The following is an 18,923-nucleotide window of genomic DNA, read 5'->3' on the forward strand; positions in this document are numbered from 1 at the left end:
AAAATATCAAGTAGATCGCTGTAGTTCCACAATGATGTCAAACACTATTAAGTTTGAATAGGTTTTATTTTATTTTATAGTACATAGATATGTTTTGTGTTAGACTTTAGCAAATAAGGCAGCAGATAATGGACAGATGTCCGAAACACATATTGCTCTGCCCATATAGGCCATAAAACATCTGAATTAATAGTTTTATGTAACTGGTTGCAGCTGTCAACATGTAGTTACATTTACGCCACATTCAGCTATAAATAAGAGCCAACATGCCTCACAGTTTCTCTGTAGTTGGTTGGTTTCGGGGAAGGAGACCAGACAGCGAGGTCATCGGTCTCATCGGATTAGGGAAGGATGGGGAAGGAATTCGGCCGTGCCCTTTCACAGGAACCATCCCGGCATTTGTCTGGAGTGATTTAGGGAAATCACGGAAAACCTAAATCTGGATGGCCGGACGCGGGATTGAACAGTCGTCCTCCCGAATGCGAGTCCAGTGTCTAACCACTGCGCCACCTCGCTCGGTACTACAGAGTTGATATATTCTTCTCGCCTTCCGAGCTTGTCTTCTAAGCTCTGCAAGTTCTGAACTTCAAGGTGTTAACTGTGCTGTATCGTCTTGTTTCTTGGGCGGTTCAGTCGTTTCAATTGCTTTCTGGATCGCTTTTGATAATTTGAAGGCTTTTTCGCCGACATTGTGCGGATAGAACGTTACTGTCGTAGTCTGGTAAATGAAAGGGGATCGTAGTAGGGTGTCCTAATGACGGGTTAAACACCTCCTTGTGGAGATTGGGCGTAGCTGCCTTAAATCACTTGAAGTGAATGATGGGATTATTCCTAAAGCATGACCATAATCGATTTCATTCACAGTTTTTAACAATGTGAGTCAGTAGTCAGTAGACCGTCTCTAAATACCTAAATGTCGACGGAGCGTTGAACTTCCTCTTTATATAGATGCTCTCTTACAAGCAAGTGCCACCATAGAAAGTGCTGGTCTTGTTCCACTAACTTTATGTTTGTAAGACGCTGTAACAGTCTCTTTGCGACTGCGTAAAGAATATAAGATACCAAATTTGTGAAGATTTCGTACGGATGTTGTTTTCTGTCTTTATTAAAGTACTAAACAATCTGTGGACCCATACGTAAGCGATTATGTTATGGTTCTACACCTTTAATTGAAAATTAAATATAATTAACTAATCACCTACTAACGTTGTGATTATTCGAAGCGTGACAAGTGTTGTCACACGGAAGACAAGGAGAAATACGTGCACATGTCCTCTGTGAGTTAAACCACTTTCACATCACGAAACCTGAAGAAACAGGTGACCTGTGACTCAATGTAAGCTAAATTTGCAAAGTTCCAGTTGTCCTGAAAAGCGAGTCATCATAAGGGGGATTGAGTATTAAAATTAGGCGGGTCTTTCTCCGCTTCGTAATATTGAAACTTTAAAATTACATAATACTTCATGCCTCCTCTCTATTTAATGTAATTTGGACGCGTAGATACTCGATTCGGTGATCACGGTCTTTGTTTCTCGTGCTAATGCAAATTTAAACATAGCTCTCTTAATCTAAAAGAAGAATCTCGTTTCTGTGTTCCTGGTAACTGCAGTAGATCGTGAAAGACACAACTGCAGAACCAGGTGGTTTGCACCACGTGTTTGCAGTTTGTTCAACCTTATCTCGTATATCAGTCGAGGCCACTGGTTCCTTCCGTGTCGTATACGAAGTGAAGATAATATAGTGAACATATTTACTGTATAATTATGTAAGCTAACCGTGCGTCGGAAAACTTTTCCCCAAGTATGCCGTAACATGCAATCTGTAACGAGGATTTTTCTCGAAAGTGACTCGTTTTATGTCCGACAGTTGGACACTGCGCATACAGTATATGGTGATAAGAGTGACGGAGCTGTGACGCAAAACACGAAGCGATAATGGCTTTTGCAGTTGTAACTCTAAAAAGCACAGGAAACCTCACGTAACGCAGTATTAGAATACGTTTGACGTAATGGCTACCTCAATAAAGATCACGACTGCGGGCCCAGTACATTTCATCACGAAATGAAAAAGACTCAGCGTAAAGATACTTATAAAATATTCTGCCTAACGTCGACAGATAAATACACTCATGCTCATAAATTAAGGATAACTGCAGAATGTGGTGCCACACAACGTGGCACTACACAAAATCGGCGCTAGTAGCATAGACACATAGGGAACACACACGACACAGATATGTAAGTCCACGGTATTGGTGATAAGTTGAGAAAACCGTTCGGAAACACATGTGCTACAAAACGCCACTGTTTCCTGAGCATGTACCCCGACATCAATATGGGATATGATCACCACGCACACGTACACAGGCCGCACAACGGGTTGGCATACTCTGGATCAGGTGGTCGAGCAGCTTCTGGGGTATAGCCTCCCATTCTTGCACCAGTGCATGTCGGAGCTCCTGAAGTGTCGTAGGGGTTTGAAGACGTGCAGCGATACGTCGACCGAGAGCATCCCAGACGTGCTCGATGGGGTTTAGGTCTGGAGAACAGGCAGGCCACTCCATTCGCCTGATGTCTTCCATTTCAAGGTACTCCTCCACAATGGCAGCTCGGTGGGGCCGTGCGTTATCATCTGTCAGGAGGAAGGTGGGACCCACTGCATCCCTGAAAAGGCGGACATACTGGTGCAAAATGACGTTCCGATACACCTGACCTTTTACTGTTCCTCTGTCAAAGACATGCAGGGGTGTAGGTGCACCAATCATAATCCCACCCCGCACCATCAAACCACGACCTCCATACAGGTCCCTTTCAAGGACATTAAGGGATTGGTATCTGGTTCCTAGTTCACGCCAAATGAAAACCTGGCAAGAATCACTGTTCCGACAATACCTGGACTCGTCCGTGGGCATAACCTGGGACCACTGTTCCAATGACCACGTACTATGTTCTTGGCACCAGGCTTTACGGGCTCTCCTGTGACCAGGGATCAGTGGAAGGCACCTTGCAGGTCTCCAGGAGAATAAATCATGTCTGTTCAGTCGTCTGTAGACTGTGTGTATGGAGACAGCTGTTCCAGTGGCTGCGGTAAGGTCCCGAGCCAGGCTACCTGCAGTACTCCGTGGCCGTCTGCGGGCACTGATGGCGAGATATCGGTCTTCTTGTGGTATTGTACACTGTGAACGTCCCGTACTGTAGCGCCTGGACACGTTTTCTGTCTGCTGCAATCGTTGCCATAATCTTGAGATCACACTTTGTGCCACACGGAGGGCCCACGACCTGCTGTTTTTGACCAGCCTCCAGTCGCCCTAGTATTCTACCCCTCATAACGTCATCAGTATGTGTTCTTTGAGCCATTTTCAACACAGAGTCACCATTAGCACGTCTGAAAACGTCTGCACACTTACTCTCTGCACCGTACTCTGACATGCACCAACACGCCACTGCGTATGTGAACTGCTGCCAGCGCCACCGTGCGACGACCGCAGGTCAAATGCACCACATGCTCATAACCCGAGGTGATTTGAACCCGCAAACCGCCCACCAGGGCGTCGTTTCACCATGTATCAGCATTATCTTTAATTTATGAGCATGAGTGTAGTAACCACCTCCAACTGAGTAAACAGGTATACCACCGAAAAAAATCTTTCTATCTGAGCAGAAAAGGGCGAATATGTTCCTCTTTATTAAAAGACTGAGAAGTGGAGCAGCAGCTGCCTCATTCTACCTTTCTCAGCACCTTTAAAAGTTTTCGCAAAAATGTTGGCATGCGAACATATTCGCGCTTTTTAAACATGCAACTCACCTCTCACTCCCTCAACCTGCCCTAACCGTAACTAGCTCACACCCTGTAGTCCATCGCTGTAAGTCTCTCATGCCCGTCACTCCCAATTGTCCATTCTCACTCACTCATTCTGTCCAACTCATTGTCATTATCTCTCAGAGGGTATCCTACTGCCACTGTCTCATGTCTCACAGCCACAGCCGCCTTCGTTCTCTCCTACTACTATTGTCCCTCTCATTGTCACTGTCTCCCTCTTGTTCTCTCTTACTGCTACTGCCTCACTCATTCCTCCCCACAGCTGCTGTCTCTTCGGCCGGCCGCGGTGGTCTAGCGGTTCTAGGCGCTCAGTCCGGAACCGCGCGACTGCTACGGTCGCAGGTTCGACTCCTGCCTCGGGCATGGATGTGTGTGATGTCCTTAGGTTAGTTAGGTTTAAGTAGTTCTAAGTTCTAGGGGACTGATGACCACAGATGTTAAGTCCCACAGTGCTCAGAGCCATTTTGCTGTCTCTTCTGACTGTCACTGTCTCTCTCTTCCTCGTTGTCATTGTCATTATCTGTCATTATCACTGGCTCTCAACCACTTCTATTCTCTTTTTCTCTTTATACTTTCCCCTTCCCCTGGAACTACCCCCATTAATTCTTTTCCTGGCACTGTTCTCTCACTGTCTATATGTTCCACTGCCACTTTGTCCCTCTGTTTCTCTCACACTGCCATTGTCTCCTTCGCTCTTTCTATACCATAAACACTGTATACTATCTTCCAGTATTTATTACTTCTCCGTCTCTTTCTCGGTGCCTCTGTCTCCTCTGTCAGCATAAAAAAGCCCGCATACGTCACATGCTAATATTTTTGCGGAAGTTTTTAAAGGTGCTGAGGAGGGTAGAATGAGGCAGCTGGTACCCCACTTTTCTATCAGAGTCTATTAATAAGTAGGAGCATGTTCGCCTGTTCTTATGCGCTGATAGGAGCATTTTTCCGCTGGTTCCCTTCTTTTCCCTGCCGCAGCAGGTCAAGTCACTAATACGAAAAGCACTTGATGTGTCAGTAAAATTTTTATAGTTTACTCATGTAAAATTATAATTTTCCACCTCACGCGGGATTTTACGTGCACAAAAATTTTGCATGTGCTTCAGCACTACAACGTGGAGTCCCCAGAACCGTTCTGATGATAATGGAAACAATTTACATCAGGGCTTCCCAACCTTTTCAGCTGGCGGACCCCTTCTTCAGTCGAAAATCCATGGCGGACCCCTAGTCAGTCAAGAGCACAGTAACTTTAAATTTCAGAGCGAAACCCATGGGAACTGAAAGCTTCTTAATGCAAGTGCCATGTTCCCAATGACCCCCCCCCCCCCCCGGAAGTATCAATAGTCTTTGGTTTAGAGATGAATGAAAACAACTTGAAATTAACGACCAAATTTGAATTCCCACTGTATCCAGACACGTACTAGTGGATTTACTCCCTTTGTTCAACACACTATAGCCTGATTAAAATTACTTGGTAATTGAAATTTCACACGATGGAGCTGTCTTCCTCCAAGAGCAATCAACGTCACGTCCAAACTGTTCGCTGTTGACAAGCTGCCGCTTATGGTCTGTTCACATCCACTATTTGGCTACTGTTGTGTAAGGAGCATGCATATTTCGTAACAGTCGTGTGTGTGTGTGTGGGGGGGGGGGGTTCGTGAAATCCGAAGAAAAGTGTTCAAATGTATGTAAAGTCTTCCTTTGGTCGTCCTCCCTCCTCATTCATTTCAACTGGAAACTTCCCTTGTTGTGAAGGCGATGGAGAAACTGCACCCTTCTTCAATGCTCCTGACTTCAGCCACCGATCCATGTTAGAAGTAATAGACTGGTCAAAGATCGACTTATGAAATAGGTAGTGCACTGACAAAGCAAGTTTAACATTTAATGATGCCTGGGGCCGCATACGTGCCAGCGAGCGCTGTTACTGGTCGACAAAGCTCGCTCCGCGCATGCGTAAAAGGTTTCAGCGCATCTAGCGCCGTGAGCCGGCGCACAAACGACCCCGTGCATCATATGTTCTCATTTACGAACCGCAAAGGCTGCTTGGGAACACGACCTGAAGTAAAACTGCACATGTTTTTCACACGAAAAGAAATAGCATTGAATTTGATTTTCACATTTTTATTCAATAATTTTACTCACTATTTTACACGATTTGGTGAAAGGTGGCCGCGGATCCCCTAGAAAGAGCCGGCGGACCCCTAAGGGGTCCGCGAACCACAGGTTGGGAAGCCCTGATTTACATCATATTTCTCCGTGATGCGTCACTTTGTAAACTACGTTTTCGCCTCGCACTGCATTTTACGTGTGTATTTTATGTGCACGGTTAGGGCAACTGTGAACCTCTGTATCTCGGAAAATGATAAAGATATCTAGAAACTCTCAGTGTTGCTCGAGACCAGAATCTTAGGAATATATTGTAAAAATTACAGCCATTGTTATGCATAGCCATCATGGATTCCGCTATTGGGGTTTGGTGTACTGCTGACGGCGAAAAAATGGTGAAAAACGCTGTTTTGGGATTTCCTGAGGAAACGCCTATGAATTTACGCAAATGCATCAATCATTCATTCATTCACGGGTATACCCGTCTGTTGAATTAAATCACGGAGTTTATCACGGATATACCTGTCATCAGTCAATTTATGTAATTTTTACGTGCACATTTTACGTTTACGAGTAGGGTAAATTTGAACTACTTCGGCTGGGAAAAGAATAAAGCTATCAAGAAAAATTCCAATGTTGTTCGAGATTGAGATCTTAGGAACAGATTGTAAAAATTTCAGTCATTTGCTCTGCATAGCTATCTTGGAATCCTCGTTTTGGTATGTTGGTCATGGCGAAAATACAGTAAAAAACCTTTTTTGGGTTTTCCCTCATAATTCCCATCAAGCCGACCATAGACCTCATCAAATGTGAAAAGAACCAACCAATTTTCTCCCTTTGCTGCAGGAAGAAGTGTGTAATATTCATACTTTGATGCTGTGTTGCAGGACAGTGTGCAAATGGTCCCCAGCCCAAGGACTATCTGAAATACTTGACCCTACCTTTTTATCACCAATAGACCGCGAGGTACGAGTGCTGGAAAATGGAGCTCCAGGCAGAGCATCAGTAGTGTAATGTTTATACCCTCCGAAAAAGATATTCTTACACTTGAGGCATCGCCACAAGCAAAAGTCTAGCAACAATCAAACATTGATCTGTATATCAAGTACTGTACATTTAATCTACAGAAACGCACATATGTACGTTTGTGCCCTCCATACCGGATTAATGGACGCGGGAAATTTTCTACATCTAAAACTATACTCTGTTTTTCACTTATGTTAATGCTCCTGTGGAGCGCTAGAAGAATTGCTGCTCTGATTCCTCTGAGGGAGCTGCTATTTGCGGACTTACATGTACACACTCTCTGAGGTATAAATGTGTAGGGGGCTGTAGAATTTTTAATTTCAGTAAAGAAAGAAAGTTCTTGAAATTTTCTAAGTGCATTCTCGCAAAATATTCGGCGTCTTCCGTCGAGTGTCAGCCATTTAAGATTTTTCACAATTTCTGTTATGCTCTCTCGCCAGTCAACGTAGTCACCGCTCTTCTTTGCACAAGATCCATGTATCCTGTTACTCCGACTCTTTTTTGCGAGCCGAATCCAACTGCGGACAGTGTAAATCCTGATGACATTTAATTGTGGATCATTCCATAACTATCTTCACCGAGTACACATACGAAATAATCTTCATCGTGTAGGTGACGGAGTAGTAATAGGCTGTATGTAAGCCAGCAAACTGATTTCTTAAAATAGTTAATCAGATATCAGCAATCTTTACCCATCAATACGACACTCCTCCTTTATCAAAATGGTATATTAATTTTGAAAGAGTTATTAACTTTCTGAATGAATGTAACCTTGCACTGTAGAGTCCCAGAACATTATTAAAACTCTAGAAGATGGTTGAATGTCTGCAAAACAAAAGCAATTAAAATTAAATTTAAAGAAGCTTTTTCCATGTCATCTCTTTGGTAGATAAATTGTAATTTCCAGTACCCTGGCAATGAATCTTAGACTACCATTTGCCTTAGCAGCTGTGTCTAGATGGTCGTTCTACTTCATATTTCTACACATTGTGACACTCAAATACTTGTGTGACATGGCTGATCAAGCAGTGACTCAGTAATCCTACGCTCATAGGCTAACACGCTTTTACGTTTCGTGATGTGCACAACGTGCATTTTTTCTACGTTGGGAACTTGCTGCCAATCTTGCAAGAGGCTGGCTTTTTTCAGGATCTGACTGGTTATACGGCAATTTTGATCGGGTAGATAACTGTGAACAGCTTGAGACTGCAACTAATACTACCTGCATGATCGTTAATGTATAACATGAACAGCAAAGGTCATATTATACTTCCCTGATGCACACCAGATATTGCTTCAGTTTCTGGCCCTGCCTGTTGAGGAATTTTTTACGCAGTTGCAACCCTGGTTAGATAGTCTGTGTGAATATAGTTGATATCGAAAGCGACGATGTGATATTGAATGAAAAGCTTTTCCAAGATCTAGAAACTTCGAATCAACTTAGTTTCTTCTATCCACACAACTTAGAATATCACGTGTCAAGATCGTGTTGAGTTTCGCTTGATCGATGATAACGGAATCTGTGCTCATTTCTATGGAGCAGACTCTCCAGTTCCAGGTAGATCATAATGTTTGAACTCAGTATATGTTCAGCTACTGATATATCAACGGTCATGTGTTCGACAAGGGAGAAAATGGGGCAACTGATATGCCGTGCGTTGTGCCAGTCGGTGAAGGTTCAGTTCAAATATCTCAGTGCAGGCTTTTTTCGGTCGATGCCATTCGTAACTGTAGGTATGGTAATCGTCGGCCTCTGTGATACCTCGATACTAAGCTGAACTACCGGAGAAGTCAAACTAACCGTAGCCTCCTGGTTTGTTCTGAACTGCTCTACGCTACTCGAGGTTTGTCTTCTGCGTTAGAGTTGACATACCCTTCCGCAATACCGCTTTTTTTCATTGGGTGAACAGTTCCACGGAAGCGTTATGCGTCAAGAGCGCAACGAGCGATCTTTCTGACATTTACTTTATCCATTGTGACTCTGAACACTGCAGAGTGAATACTGAACTTGGAATAAAATGGAGCTTTTGTCAACTACGAAGATCTGATGATGAACCCCTAGTAGCTTGGAAGTTGGGTAATGCGACAATCCAGCACATTATAAGGTGATTGGTTGTATTTTCTCCCCAGAGCATCATCTGACTTCCGAACACACGCCTCAGCAGGCAACTTTCCTGCAAACTGAACCATCTCAAAACGACTCACTGCCTAACATCCGGTTTTCTAATGCCTCTGTAATTCTCTTGTCATTTCTACATTAGCTGCTGCCAACGATTTTACCCCAAAAGCAGAATGGTTTCGAAGCCTGCTCCAGCATACGCCTTTCATTTCATTTGTAAGTCAGATTCATTACAACATACGCTCCACTAGTTGAGTGTATCCTCGCAACGACTAACGATTTCCGGTGTATAAACACCATATTACAGCTTCATGTAATTGCCCAACTCACGCTTTTCTGACACGACATCCTGAAAGCTATAGATCAAGGCAGTCTGGTAGAAGTTGCACTACCGAGAAGCATTTGACTCAGTACCACATCAACTTTTCTACAGTGTGTCTTAAGAGGAATGGTAAGTACTCAGGGATATGACAAACACGATCTTCAGAACCAAAATAGTTTAATAAATATGCTCTCTGTAACGCATATGGGCATTCTTCATCTTTAGTTTGAAACAAATCTCTTCTACTGTAAGCTCTTTGCTTTCCATATTTTGAGAGGTGGTAATATGGACTAAAACAAGAAAAAAAATCCAGTAAACAAGGGTTCTAAAATGCGTACCTTAAGAGCTTCAGCACTTCGATACTGTGAAACGCGTCTCTTATGTTTAGCAACTGTTCGAATTAAAGATGCGTAAGACAGGGGTGTAGTGTTTTGGTCCTATTACTGAATCTTTAGTTCGAATAAGGTATGAAGGTATTCAACATTACATTAAAGAAGATTATAAGAAAAAATGGAGGATGGAGAAAGTGGTGGAAAACTAAAAATGACGAGGACCATAAAAGATATATAGAGGAAAAGAAGAACTGCAAAGAAATAGTGGAAACTGCAAAGAAAAAGGTATGGGAAGAGTTTACAAAAAAAACTTGAAGAAGACATAAAGAGCAATAAGAAAACGTTCTATAAAATAGTGAAAAATAAAAGGAAGGCTTCTGAAGTATCAGTAACAATGGATGTGATTGAAGATCCAGGGCTTATAAAAGACCTCTGGGGAGAACATTTTAAGAAACTGTTAAATGCTGAGGGGCAGATACACGAGGAAACTTAAAGTAATGGAGAAATAGAGAGAAGTTGGGAAGCAGAATTAGGACGAATTAAACGGGAATAAATGGAAATAGCTGTGAAGAAGATGAGTAGGAGGAAAGCCCCAGTACCTGATGAAGTATCAGTGGACATGATAAGAGCAGCAGGTCCAGTGGGAATGCAGTGGCTGTTTAGACTACTGTCAAGTATGTGGAGAAATAGTAGAATACCTCACGACTGGAGAAGAGGAGACATTGTTCCCATCTTCAAAAAAGGCAATGAAAGACTTTGTAAAAACTACAGAGGAATAATCTTATGTGTCACACAGCCAAGAATTTTGAAAGAATTTTACTAAATCGAGTAAGTGAAAAGATTGAAAACGAGCTGAGTGAAGAAAAGCATGGGTTTAGGAAAGGAAGAAGAACGATCGACCTGATATTTTCTATCCGTCAACTGTCGGAATAAAGTTGGGAGTATAGCCAAAGGGTGATAATGGTTTTTACAGACGTAGAAAAGGCATATGACTCAGTTAACAGGGAAAGACCCTGGAAAGAAATGAAGAAGATAGGTATAGAACATGGATACATTAATGTAATAAAGATGATGTACAGAGGACACAATTGTAGAATGAGAACACCATTGGGGAACTCTGGATACAGTACTTCGAAATAAGACAAGGACTTAAACAAGGAAGTACTCTATCTCCTGCACTTTTTAATGTGATGGAGGGAATGAATGGGGCAGTTAAAGATATAGCAAAAGAAAAAGACAAAAAATGATTTTTATAGATGATATGGTAATATGGGGCGAAAAAGAGGTAGATGTACAGTTGCAACTTGATGAGTGGGAGGAAATAATGGAAAGGTATGGATTAAAAATAAATAAACATAGGAGTGAAGTAATGGCATTTGGAAGAAACAAAGGGATCAACGGGAAAATTACTTTGAATGGACAACCCCTCAAAGTGGTAGACAGTTTCACTTATTTAGGAAGTGAAATATCTAGTGATGGAAGAATAACTAACGAAATTAATAGGAGGTTACAGAAGGGAGGCAATTTCTACGAAACAATAAAACACCCGATTTGGAATAAGGAAGTTACAGAAAAAGCAAGACTCCTTATGTATAAGAGTTATTACTTCCGTATTGTCACCTATGAAAAAGAGATTAAGATTGTAGGGCATGTTAAGAGAATTCGTGGGCAGAGACTTCTCAAAATTACGGAAGAACTAAAGATGGATGGAAAAAGACCTAGAGGGCGCCCAAGAACACGGTGGGAAACGGGAGTGAGAATATCTGTGGAGAATATCTGTGGACAGGAGATGTGTGAGCTGGCAGCAAGTGGAGGAAGAAAAGTGGTGGGAGGACCGAGCCAAATGGAGACGACTCGTCAGCACCCAGACCCGGCAGTAGCTGCAGCGGGATCCCGATACATACGTACTAGATTAAAATTCTCGGTGAAAGGATATCAGTGATAATATTTGCTGATGACATTGCTGTTATCAGTGAAAGAGAAGAAGAATTACGTGTATTGAATGGAATGAACAGTCTAATGAGTACAGAATATGGATTGAGACTAAACCGCAGAAAGACGAAAGTAATGAGTAGCAGCAGAAATGAGATTAGCAGAAATTGGAAATTATATTATGGGACCAAACTGCGAAGGTCATCGATCCCTAAGCTTACACACTACTTAATCTAACGTAAACCAATTTACGCTAAGGACAACACACACACCCATGCCCGAGGGAGGACTCGAAACTTCGACGGAGGGAGCCGCGCGGACTGTCACAAGACGCCCTAGACCACGCAGCTACCCCGCGCGGCATGAGATTAACGATAAACGTTATATCAAAATTGGGGATCATCAGGTAGGAATGAAGGAATTCAGCTATTTTGAAACGAAACAATACATGACGGGCGAAGCAATGAAGATGTAAAAACCAGACTAGCACAGGCGAAGAGGGCAAACAATATTTGCTGGTACAGGACATTGACCTTAATTGGAGGAAAAATTTTCTGAAAATGAACGTTTGAAGCACATCATTCTATGACTCATGTGCGAAAACCGGGGAAGATGAGAATCGCAGCTTTTGAGACGTGGTGCTACAGGATGATGTTGAATCATAATAGACGGACTGATAGGAAATGAGGAGATGCTCTTCAGAAGCAGCGATGAAAAGAACATTTGGAGAGGGGACAGTGTAATAGGAAGCGTGTTATGACATGAAGGGTTAACTCGAATGGTACTGGACGGGCAGTGGAGGGTAAAAACTGTAGAGGAAGTGAAGGGACAGATCACAGTCAACAAATAGTGGAGGACGTAGGATGCGTGTGGTCCTCTGAGATGAAGAGGTTGGCACTAGAGAGTGATCCCTGGCGGGCACCACTGAACCAGCCAGAAGAGTGATGACGCAAAGAAAACAAAAAATTAGTGTTAACAGTGTTTCGGGGAAGTGTCGAGTTATACGACGCCACACAGTGGGACGTATAAAACAGCGAGCACGGATCTCTCCGGACGCTGCGTACAGGTAATCCCACGTCGCTCCCGGGAAATCCCCCAGCTACGGGTTTACCGCTGCGGGCGGCGAGTGCTCGCCTCGGCGCTCGGACGTCGCCTCCGCCGTCAAGGTTGCGCGCCGCCGCCGCTGCGGCCCGCCTTGCTGCGAACGCCCGCTCCCCGCTGTCTCCGCTCTTATCGCCAATGATAGCGTTAGCCGAGCGGCGTGCCTCTGACCGCCCGCAGGCCCAGCTCGTGTGCTTCTCCGGGAAAGAGCGGCGTTTATGTGCTGTGTGGTGTGTTCTCGCTACTTAATAGACCGATGTTTAATCCGTTTTTTTTTTATTTTTTTTTTTTTTATATAAAAGCTGCCATCAACTATCGACGACAACTGTTAGCGTTGACCATTACGATTTAGAATGTGTACAGCATGTATTATAGCTTTACTACACTGTCGACTGTGAACAACGATATATTCGTATGTTCATAAATGTATTTCTGTTCTCAAGAATGTTTGGCTGATAGGATCTATAAGGGACAGTCAAATGAAAACGAGACACATGGAAAAAACTTTAGCCAGGAGCGAGTAGGACTCGCGCTTTGAGGTCTCCTTAAAAACTTAGTTGTGTCTTTAGACACTTCATCCACCCCGTGAATAGGGTACCTCGACGATTTTCGCCTGTTATTGACTTTTTTTTTTTTACTTTATTGTCATTTTAAAACCTATACAATAGGCAGGCTGGCAGCAGCACACTACGCTGCTCTTCAGCCAAAGAAGACATAAGCATAAAAAACAGGAGAAAAACATAAAAGTCACAAAATGGTGGGCGATAAAACAGGAGACACAGAGAGACAAACACGGAGCCGTTCACACTCGACGATAAACCACACTGCAAACTGTTGAGACGACGCACAAACACTGAAGAAGACGATGGCACTGGTGAACAACGGAGTGTGACGGTGAACACTGAACACTAAACACGACGGCACACACAAGACACTGATGGCGGCGATCTCCGGCGCGCGAAAGTCCACGTAGCGTGTGCGAGTCCGGGGACCTGCCAAGAGGGGAACGGGGGTGAGGTGGGGGAGAAGGGAGAAAAGGACGCCAATGGCGGAGGAGACGGGGGCAGGAGGGAGATGGACAGGGGAGGGGAGGCCCGGGGGAGGAGGGGAGAGAAAAGGAGGGGGGAGGGAAAAAGGGAGAGAAGGGAGGGAGGGTGCCCTGAGGAGCATGCACAGGAGGAGGGTGGAAGGATCAAAGTTGGTAGGAGGGGTAGATGGAGGGGAGGAGGACATCATCAGGGAGGGGGAGCTGGCGGAAGCCACCTTGGGAGAGGGTAAGGAGGGTGGAGAGATGGAGACCGGGTGGGACATGGGAGTACAGGCGCGGCAGCGGGCGGGGGTGGGAGAGGATCGGGGAGACGAGCGGGTGAGGAGGATCGAGTTTACGGGAGGTGTAGAGGATGCGTATTCGTTCGAGGAAGAGGAGGAGGTGGGGGAAGGGGATAAGATCATACAGGATCCGCGTGGGGGAGGGGAGAGGGATGCGATAGGCAAGGCGGAGAGCATGGCGTTCAAGGATTTGGAGGGATTTATAAAAGGAAGGGGGGGCGGAGATCCAGGCGGGATGGGCGTAACAGAGGACCTGTTATTGACGTTGATACTAGCAAGATACCGGTCCGTGGAATTCCAAGAGTTTCGAGAACGTTTTAATTTTAAGTTTGAAGTTGGATAACAAATGACAAAAGAAATATTTCTGTGTGATATAATTACAAATTAACAATTTTTAGATTCTTTTGTTGTACTGTCAACCCTTGCTTCCTGTCAAATTTTATGATTCCATGGACCTTGCCGTTGGTGGGGAGGCTTGCGTGCCTCAGCGATACAGATGGCCGTACCGTAGGTGCAACCACAATGGAGGGGTATCTGTTGAGAGGCCAGACAAACATGTGGTTCCTGAAGAGGGGCAGCAGCCTTTTCAGTAGTTGCAGGGGCAACAGTCTGGATGATTGACTGATCTGGCCTTGTAACATTAACCAAAACGGCCTTGCTGTGCTGGTACTGCGAACGGCTGAAAGCAAGGAGAAACTACAGCCGTAATTTTTCCCGAGGACATGCAGCTTTACTGTATGATTAAATGATGATGGCGTCCTCTTGGGTAAAATATTCCGGAGGTAAAATAGTCCCCCATTCGGATCTCCGGGCGGGGACTACTCAAGAGGACTTCGTTATCAGGAGAAAGAAAACTGGCATTCTACGGATCGGAGCGTGGAATGTCAGATCCCTTAATCGGGCAGGTAGGTTACAAAATTTAAAAAGGAAAATGGATAGGTTAAAGTTAGATATAGTGGGAATTAGTGAAGTTCGGTGGCACGAGGAACAAGACTTTTGGTCAGGTGATTACAGGGTTATAAATACAAAATCAAATAGGGGTAATGCAGGAGTAGGTTTAATAATGAATAAAAAAATAGGAGTGTGGGTTAGCTACTACAAACAGCATAGTGAACGCATTATTGTGGCCAAGATAGACACAAAGCCCATGCCTACTACAGTAGTACAAGTTTATATGCCAACTAGCTCCGCAGATGATGAAGAAATTGATGAAATGTATGACGAGATAAAAGAAATTACTCAGGTAGTGAGGGGAGACAAAATTTAATAGTCATGGGTGACTGGAATTCATCAGTAGGAAAAGGGAGAGAAGGAAACATAGTAGGTGAATATGGATTGGGGGGAAGAAATGAAAGAGGAAGCCGCCTTGTAGAATTTTGCACAGAGCATAACTTAATCATAGCTAACACTTGGTTCAAGAATCATAAAGGAAGGTTGTATACCTGGAAGAATCCTGGAGATACTAATAGGTATCAGATAGATTATATAATGGTAAGACAGAGATTTAGGAACCAGGTTTTAAATTGTAAGACATTTCCAGGGGCAGATGTGGATTCTGACCACAATCTATTGGTTATGAACTGCAGATTGAAACTGAAGAAAGTGCAAAAAGGTGGGAATTTAAGGAGATGGGACGTGGATAAACTGAAAGAACCAGAGGTTGTACAGAGTTTCAGGGAGAGCATAAGGGAACAATTGACAGGAATGGGGGAAATAAATACAGTAGAAGAAGAATGGGTAGCTCTGAGGGATGAAGTAGTGAAGGCAGCAGAGGATCAAGTAGGTAAAAAGACGAGGACTAATAGGACTCCTTGGGTAACAGAAGAAATATTGAATTTAATTGATGAAAGGAGAAAATATAAAAATGCAGTAAATGAAGCAGGCAAAAGGGAATACAAACGTCTCAAAAATGAGATCGACAGGAAGTGCAAAATGGCTAAGCAGGGATGGCTAGAGGACAAATGTAAGGATGTAGAGGCTTGTCTCACTAGGGGTAAGATAGATACTGCCTACAGGAAAATTAAAGAGACCTTTGGAGAGAAGAGAACCACTTGTATGAATATCAAGAGCTCAGATGGCAACCCAGTTCTAAGCAAAGAAGGGAAGGCAGAAAGGTGGAAGGAGTATATAGAGGGTTTATACAAGGGCGATGTACTTGACGACAATATTATGGAAATGGAAGAGGATGTAGATGAAGATGAAATGGGAGATAAGATACTGCGTGAAGAGTTTGACAGAGCACTGAAAGACCTGAGTCGAAACAAGGCCCCGGGAGTAGCCAACATTCCATTAGAACTACTGATGGCCTTGGGAGAGCCAGTCATGACAAAACTCTACCATCTGGTGAGCAAGATGTATGAGACAGGCGAAATACCCACAGACTTCAAGAAGAATATAATAATTCCAATACCAAAGAAAGTAGGTGTTGACAGATGTGAAAATTACCGAACTATCAGTTTAATAAGTCACAGCTGCAAAATACTAACGCGAATTCTTTACAGACGAATGGAAAAACTGGTAGAAGCGGACCTCGGGAAAGATCAGTTTGGATTCCGTAGAAATGTTGGAACACGTGAGGCAATACTAACCTTACGACTTATCTTAGAAGAAAGATTAAGAAAAGGCAAACCTACGTTTCTAGCATTTGTAGACTTAGAGAAAGCTTTTGACAACGTTAACTGGAATACTCTCTTTCAAATTCTGAAGGTGGCAGGGGTAAAATACAGGGAGCGAAAGGCTATTTACAATTTGTACAGAAACCAGATGGCAGTTATAAGAGTCGAGGGGCATGAAAGGGAAGCAGTGGTTGGGAAACGAGTGAGACAGGGTTGTAGCCTCTCCCCGATGTTATTCAATCTGTATATTGAGCAAGCAGTAAAGGAAACAAAAGAAAAATTCGGAGTAGGTATTAAAATTCATGGAGAAGAAATAAAAACTTTGAGGTTCGCCGATGACATTGTAATTCTGTCAGAGACAGCAAAGGACTTGGAAGAGCAGTTGAACGGAATGGACAGTGTCTTGAAAGGAGGATATAAGATGAACATCAACAAAAGCAAAACGAGGATAATGGAATGTAGTCAAATTAAATCGGGTGATGCTGAGGGGATTAGATTAGGAAATGAGACACTTAAAGTAGTAAAGGAGTTTTGCTATTTAGGGAGTAAAATAACTGATGATGGTCGAAGTAGAGAGGATATAAAACGTAGACTGGCAATGGCAAGGAAATCGTTTCTGAAGAAGAGAAATTTGTTAACATCGAGTATAGATTTAAGTGTCAGGAAGTCGTTTCTGAAAGTATTTGTATGGAGTGTAGCCATGTATCGAAGTGAAACATGGACGATAACTAGTTTGGACAAGAAGAGAATAGAAGCTTTCGAAATGTGGTGCTACAGAAGAATGCTGAACATTAGGTGTGTAGATCACATAACTAATGAGGAGGAATTGAATAGGATTGGGGAGAAGAGAAGTTTGTGGCACAACTTGACTAGAAGAAGGGGACGGTTGCTAGGACATGTTTTGAGGCATCAAGGGATCACAAATTTAGCATTGGAGGGCAGCGTGGAGGGTAAAAATCGTAGAGGGAGACCAAGAGATGAATACACTAAGCAGATTCAGAAGGATGTAGGTTGCAGTAGGTACTGGGAGATGAAGAAGCTTGCACAGGATAGAGTAGCATGGAGAGCTGCATCAAACCAGTCTCAGGACTGAAGACCACAACAGCAACATGCCAACGGAAAGTCCCCTGTAGATTTTAACAATGGAATTTGCAAGTATCAAAATGCGTCACATAAATGACCGTATCTTTTGATTTCATTGACTTAGAAGATTAATTTTTTTACAACCCCAAAGGAACTATAGACCTTAGTAGGCGACCAATTTCAGCTTGATACCTCTACCCCGTTACTGAGAAAAAGGCTACTGAACATATACACAGACACACAATGTCACAAAAAATGACAAAAGGAATATTTTTTTTTTTTCATGTGGTGCAGTTACAGGTGAATAGTAAGTACCCTGTAGGTTGTGATGAGTGAGTTTGCGAGTATGAAAATATGTGACACAGATACCCCTACCTGTTGATTGCATTGACTTACAATGTCACATTTACTACATTGCCAAGGGACTATAGATCGTAGTATGCACATATTTGATACGTGTAAACGTTCCTAAGAACAAGCCGTCTTAACAGACGGACAGACAGGCAAACAGTCGGATTGCAAAAGACAATTTCTTTTCGTGTGAGATAATTAAAAAATTAACAGTTTTCGGATTTTCCTTTACTTGTACTATAAAACCTTGCTGCTTGTAAAACTTTATGATTCTAGGCCAAGGGAAATAGCCTGCAGGTTTTAATGAATGGATGTGCAAGCATCAAAATGTGTAACATAAATTGCCGTATCTTTTTATTTCATGGGCTTAGAAACTTGTAATTATTACACCACGAAGGAACCTAAGACCTTACTATGTCACGTAAATTTCAAGTTGATACCTCCACCCGTTCCGGAAAAAAGAAATATTAACAGACGACGAACAGAGAGTCAGATAAATGACAAAACCCTTTTTCGTGTGATATAATTAGGCCTACAAATTTAGTTTTCGGATTTTTTCCTTTTGTTCTACTGTGAACCCTTCCTTTTTGCCAAATTTCAGGACTCTAGGCGAACGGGAAATGCCCTATAGGCTTTGATTTAAAAGTATGCGAGTTTTAAAATATGTGACATAAACGGCCGCATCTTTTGGTTACATTGACTTAAAAGCATCAATGTTTTACACCGCCAGGCGACATTAAACCTCAGTATGTGACATAAATTTCAACGTTATATGGCTACCCGTTCCTGAGAAA

Source organism: Schistocerca nitens, chromosome 6, assembly GCF_023898315.1.
Source record: "Schistocerca nitens isolate TAMUIC-IGC-003100 chromosome 6, iqSchNite1.1, whole genome shotgun sequence".
In the NCBI taxonomy this organism is placed as follows: domain Eukaryota; kingdom Metazoa; phylum Arthropoda; class Insecta; order Orthoptera; family Acrididae; genus Schistocerca; species Schistocerca nitens.